This window comes from Acartia tonsa, chromosome 4 (assembly GCF_053477335.1).
Source record: "Acartia tonsa isolate MP-2025a chromosome 4, ASM5347733v1, whole genome shotgun sequence".
NCBI classification, from domain to species: Eukaryota; Metazoa; Arthropoda; class Copepoda; order Calanoida; family Acartiidae; genus Acartia; species Acartia tonsa.
In genome coordinates, this window is record NC_137263.1 from 36,764,411 (window position 1) to 36,770,929 (window position 6,519).

Here is a 6,519-nt window from a genome sequence, read left to right on the forward strand (position 1 = left end):
TTCTCATTAACAGGGTAGTTTCTCACAGGTCCTGGAAAGGTTTATGGCTATTTTAGGGTACCACCACCCTCCCAAGCAGCGTTATTTTTTTAGGGTCAGTCTGTATGAATGTTCAGAAAGGTTAGCTCTTAATTGAAACATGTTAGAATTGTCCTATCAATTTGGATCTTTGCATCAAAACAAGGTACAATGTTATAAGGAAATCATCTTTATAGTCAAGTCATAAAACTGTAAGTTTGTCCTATATTTACTCAATTTTACAATAAAGGGGGGGGGCGAAAGTGACACTTTTTGAAACCAAAACTAATAGTCAAAGGAACTCAACTAAAAAAAGAGTTACAGGTCTGACATTTTGCATGGCAGTTGCTTTATAGGGGTACAATATGGAACTGTGAAGAAACGGCGGCGCAACCGCTGAGAAAAGGCGAAAAAAATTTCGGCGGGCAACGACTGTTTTCGGCGGTTGCGCCGCCGTTTCTTCACAGTTCCATATTGTACCCCTATTAAGCAACTGCCATGCGAAATCTCAGACCTGTAACTCTTTTTTAGTTGAATTCCTTTGTTGACTTTTAGTTTTAGTTTCAAAAAGTGTCACTTTCGCCCCCCCCCCCCTTTACTTACAATTTTATCTATACTTGTACGTTTATATTATGCTTGTACAGTTCTGCGGCATAAATGTTCATGATTGTTTGGCTTGCCGTTTAGGCTTTGCTTTTATTAATGTTGTCATCCTAGTTCTATTTAGTCAGGAAGTAATGGAAGAAACACTTTTAATTGGAAATTTATTTCGCTTGTTGGTAATACCTTGATCCTGGGAAATATGTACCTCATTTATTGGTAAGTTCATTCATCCACTATAAGGGGAGGGGGTAATTGGGGTGGATTATCTTAGCCATCTGTGAACAACACTTTATCAGTGTGCATGAAATCTCGTACATCAAAGTAATTGTTAACAGACTTAAAGAGATATTAAGATTGTAGAGTTGCCATGCCTAAATTAAGATATTACTTTCTTATTAAAATTTATTTAAATTAAAAAGTGAATAATATACCAAATACTTCATATCAATAATATATATGAAGTAGCTGTGCAACTAAATAAAAATTAAACAAAAACATATCACAATAGCATTACATAATTTATCATGAATTCACAGGAGTAAAGGAGCAATACAATAGACAAGAATTGAAACTAAATCTCAAATTAACCATCTCGTAATCAATGCGCATATGGCACTTAAAATCCGAATTTTGTCATGGAACTTCGCATGCGTAATCCTCGGTAGATCTATTTTCCCTAACCATCCTGGGACATATTTGAATATTCCTTGAAAAGGATAACTAAATCAGTTCTGCGGTTAGTGAGATCCTTCGTTACAGAGAAAAAAAGCATATTACTTTTATAATAGGATAGCCAAATTTTTAAAACAAAACTAAAATTTTTTGAAATCTTTGGAAACCTAATAAAATCTTAGATTTTACAAACCATTAGTGTCAAAACTAATAAAACACCAATAAAAGGGGGCAATTTTGAATATTGAAATTGGGTTTGTACTTCATTTTATCATCGATTGTCTTAGCTCGTAATATCCCTGGGTACTTTTACTAGAATAATTTTCAAAATCACAATGAAAGATTGATCTACGTAATTTATATACTCAAAAGGAAAAAGTAAATAATAACATCAGCAGTTTCCCCTCAAAGTACCTAGTTGAGTACAGATTATCACCAGAGTTTTTGTTTGTTTAGGTCAGGTTAGGTTAGATTGGATACTGTTTGTTCCGTAGGGTTTAGTCATAGGAATACATGCAGGCACTTTGAGGTAAACCACAATAAAACAAACTTTACTTTTGAAAGCAAGGAAGAAACGAAAACTTAATGGAAATATACAAATGTCATAATTTTAATAAGATTTTTAGAGATAACAAAAAGAGTTTTTGATAACTAATAACTTCTGCTTTCGGTATGAGTCCCATTTGCTCGGCTATTAGCAGGTGGTCCCTTGATTGGTGTTCCTGAAAGTAAAGATATTGATTGGGTTGTACAAAATATCAGTGATAAAAAAGTGGGGGGGGGGGGGGTGCAATCTTGCACTTTTTGAAACCAAAAGTAAAACGCACATGATCTCAGCCAATAAAAGAGTTACAGCTCTAATATTTGGCACAACAGTTGCTTTTTGAAGAAACGGTGGCGGAAACGCCGCTCCCGCCGAATTTTTTTTTGCCTTTTCTCACCAAAATAGACAATTTTCAATCATCTGAGATAAAGTGTTTTTTTTTTCATAAGAATTTCCCTTATAGCTTAACTTGACACTTTTTTACAATTCATTTGTAATATTGACATGTTTGAAATATTAAAAGGGTCACATGAAAATATAATTTTTATGAGAAAAAAAAATTATCTCAGATGATCCAGAACTGTTAAATTTGCAAAAAAGGCAAAACAATTTCAGAGGGAAATGGTGGTTTTCAGCGGAAGCGGCAGTGTTTCTTCACAGTTCCATATTATTCTCCACTAAAGCAACTGCTGTGCCGAATTTTAGAGCTGTAAATCTTTTATGGGCTGAGATCATGTACGTTTTACTTTAGGTTTCAAAAAGTGGCATTATCCACACCCACCCCCCCCCCCCTTATCTTTTCATCAACAAATTGATCTAGAGAAGGGGCAATTCTATATGTTAGACGGTATTCTTGTAACTTATGCTTACAATCATTTTTATCAAAATGTGACTTATCATCACAAATTAGACAGTTTTGGATTAAACACAAACACCGCCTGGAAAAGTAATTTTTCATTTAATTATCTAAGGGGGGGGGGGGGGGCACATCTGACACTTTTGCATAAACAGGGAGCATAGGCTTTGTCTTAGGAGTGAGAGGATAGGTTATTTGGGAAAAAAGTTTAGTTTTGGGGTGTATTTTCCTTATATTTAAAAATTTTTTTGATGGGTCTCCAGGTTCAGGTGCTGCAGGCTGGAAGGTCACTTCTGGACAGGTATAAATGAAAAGAAAAAATTGTATTAAGAGTTAGAGATCTACTTATTAAACCAAATATGCATCTTTTGGGATGTTATGAGCATATATGAAGAAAAAATCAAAATCAGCCTCCAGGTGAATTCTGGACAGGTAAAAACTAAAGATTTTTACTTTTGAAGTTAGAACAAAACTTATTTAAGAGAAGTTGCTACTTTATGGAAGTATTAACTCATTTGAAGAAAAATTCGAAATCGGACTCCAGGTTCAGGTCCTGCAGGCCTCCAGGTAAATTCTAGACAGGTAAAAACTGAAAATTTTTACTTTTGAATTTAGAACAAAACTTCTTTAACAAAAGTTGCTACTTTATGGATGGTATAAACTGATTTGAAGAAGAATTTGAAATCGGGCTCCAGGTTCAGGTCCTGCAGGCCTCCAGGTAAATTCTGTACAGGTAAAAACTGAAAATTTTTACTTTTGAAGTTATAACAAAACTTATTTAACAAAAGTTGCTACTTTATGGATGGTATTAACATATTTGAAGAAAAATTTGAAATCAGGCTCCAGGTTCAGGTACTGCAGGCCTCCAGGTGGATCCTGGACAAGTAAAAACTAAAAATTTTTACTTTTTAAGTTAGAGCATAACTTCTTCAATAAAAGTTGCTACTTTATGGATAGTATTAACCTGTCCAGGATCCACCTGGAGGCCTGCAGTAACTGAACCTGGAGCCCGATTTCAAATTTTTCTTCAAATATGTTAGTACTATCCATAAAGTAGCAACTTTTGTTAAAGAAGTTATGCTCTAACTTTAAAAGTGAAAATTTTTATTTTTTACTTCTCCAGGATCCACCTGGAGGCCTGCAGTACCTGAACCTGGAGCCTGATTTCAAATTTTTCTTCAAATATGTTAATACCATCCATAAAGTAGCAACTTTTGTTAAATAAGTTTTGTTCTAACTATAAAATTAAAAATTTCCAGTTTTTACCTGTCCAGAATTCACCTGGAGGCCTGCAGGACCTCATTCTGGAGGCTGATTTTTATTTTTCTTCATATATGCTCATAACATCCCAAAAGATGCATATTTGGTTTAATAAGTTGATCTCTAACTCTTAAAACAAATTTTTTTCATTTACACCTGTCCAGAAGTGACCTTCCAGCCTGCAGCACCTGAACCTGGAGACCCATCAAAAATTTTTTTTAAATATAAGGAAAATACACCCCAAAACTAAACTTTTTTCCTAAATAACCTATCCTCTCACTCCTAAGACAAAGCCTATGCTCCCTGTTTACTCAAAAGTGTCAGATGTGCCCCCCCCCCTTAATCTATACTTATTATATTCTGAAAAATAAGATTCAAAGGTTAAGTACCCAAACTCATGAAATGAACTTTACAGTTTATATAACAATTAACTACCTCACCTTCTCCCCAATTAGAATCATGATATGAAAATTGAATGTTGTAGACTTCTCCAAGTAACGTACACCAGTTGCAACTCGAACCTAGATTACAAATTAGACAAATTACCTATTTGCGTTGAAAATAGCCAAAAATGGCTAAACAGCTGAGCCGTTAGCAGTTACTTTTCCAACTTTTTGTTCAATTTAGGGTAAATAGATCTACCAAGAATAACTCATGCAAAATTTAAGATCGAAATTCGAATTGTAAGTAATATTGAGACATTGCCACAATTTGGTACCTAAACCTTTAATATTTGTTAAGCCTATTTGTCTGACAAAATAATATGTTGTAGAAGCCATAGAAAGTATAAGTGCACTTGTTTACAGTTTGAAACTTGATTTTAATTAACTACCTATCATTTCAAATTACTATTAATAATATTGATTAGGTACTGTATCAGACCTCTTATTATCAATCCAAGCTTACTTACATATATAATTTTTTCTTCTTTTGAATTGACCAAAAATCTGAACTGTAGCATTTGTCCATTCATATGATGTCTACCATTTTTAGCTATCAAATACCCGTATATCTACCTATCTATCTATAAACTTACTTATCAGCCCCATCCCCAGAACAGGATACAAGTTGACAAGTCATACAGAGTCAGTATCTCCCTATATTCCAAGATTATTAATACAAATTGGGTTTTTTTTTTATAGATTTTAGTGAAAATAAAAAAGGTTGTCAGGGGTGTTGTATACACTGTATATTCTGATCAGGATAATTTTATTACTCCTGCTGGACAATATTTCATTCATCCCCTAGTTTCCCCCACCCCCCTTTAGCATAGGATGTTATGCAGAATATACACCCCTGAAGGTTTTTTAAAAAAAGCCTTGAATAAAACAAGTAGGTAACAATCCTTGTTAATAACAAGTAACAATAAATAATCCTTTCCTGAAGAATGCAAGTACATAATGTTAGCATACAGGTCAATAACAGCAGCGCAGATCACCAAAGAAGAAATAATGTTAGAAAATCCTCTAGGCAGGACCTGTAGATTCCACATCTGATTAAATTAGACTTTCTTACATTTATATTTATAAATAAAAAAATATTAATTCTCAAAAAAATCAATCTTGTGTAAATTGGTTTTATTTCTCTCTTTCAAAAAATTGATTACCTACTATTTTTTTATTCTAAATTATTCATTATTAATTGCTTCGCCCCTAGCTTCTAGCCTCAAAATAGCTTAAGACATTTATAACGCTTCACTTAGAAGTACAACCCATTGAGACCAGTAATTTATAAGATTTTCAGAAAAAAATATTGTATTACTTTATAATACAAATACTTTATATAATAGAATATAAACAAAGAAAGTCCCTTTAATGTTAGATCTGAAAAGCAGTGATAAGAAATGGTTCACAATAACAACAACCAGGTCTTACGGAATGCCTCCTGTTTTAAGATGGATCCTTAAAATTTTGTTATGAATTAAAAAGATGTGCATTTTTTTGTTAACAAGATCTACTCTCTCAATCAGTCCTTCCAATCTAAAGGCACTTCCAAGCTAGACTCGTCTACATTCGTCTTCAGAGCCATTCTTTCTTTAAATCTACCTAGTAAAGATCAATTGAGCAAAAATAATTCATGGTGAAAGGGGGAGGTAGGTTGTGCAAAAATTCTGTAAAGGTGTGAGTTTTAAGACTTTAAAATAGGAGTAGAATTCTAAAATTTTGTATGGCAGTTGCTCTAATATAGTACATATCCATGTTATACTCCATGAAAGCAACTACCATGCCAAAGGGGTAGTTTCACGAAATGCATTTGAACTTAATTTAGTGAACCGCAAATTTTTTCCTGGTTAAGGGGTTTTTTTTAATGCAACCATCTCGTAATCAGTGAGCAAATGGCACTTAGAATTCGAATTTCAATCTAAACTTTTGTATGAGTAATCTTTGGTAGGTCTATTTTCCCTAAATCGAACAAAAAGTTGGAAAAGTAACGGCTGGCGGCTCAGCCGTTCAGCCGTTTTTGCCTATTTTCAGGGTAAATTCATCATCAATTACGTAGGAATCAGCTATTTAAACCATATTTTTTGATTAATTCATGTTAAATAATAGCATTAACCATTTTTGAA

At 33.5% G+C, this 6,519-nt stretch overlaps 1 long non-coding RNA gene across 6 annotated transcripts; it reads right to left on the reverse strand.

The window, feature by feature from the left end:
* Nucleotides 1-1,009: 1,009 nt before the first annotated feature.
* Nucleotides 1,010-5,441, reverse strand: LOC145317006 (uncharacterized). 6 transcript variants are annotated; one of them, XR_013878813.1, is made up of 5 exons: nucleotides 5,333-5,441; nucleotides 4,990-5,049; nucleotides 4,394-4,474; nucleotides 1,849-2,015; nucleotides 1,010-1,236 (listed from the first exon to the last, which is right to left on the reverse strand). It is a non-coding gene; the product is annotated as an uncharacterized LOC145317006 (long non-coding RNA). The 6 variants fall into 6 exon arrangements; XR_013878812.1 differs by having other exon boundaries at nucleotides 1,010-1,657; XR_013878811.1 differs by having other exon boundaries at nucleotides 1,010-1,697.
* Nucleotides 5,442-6,519: the final 1,078 nt, after the last annotated feature.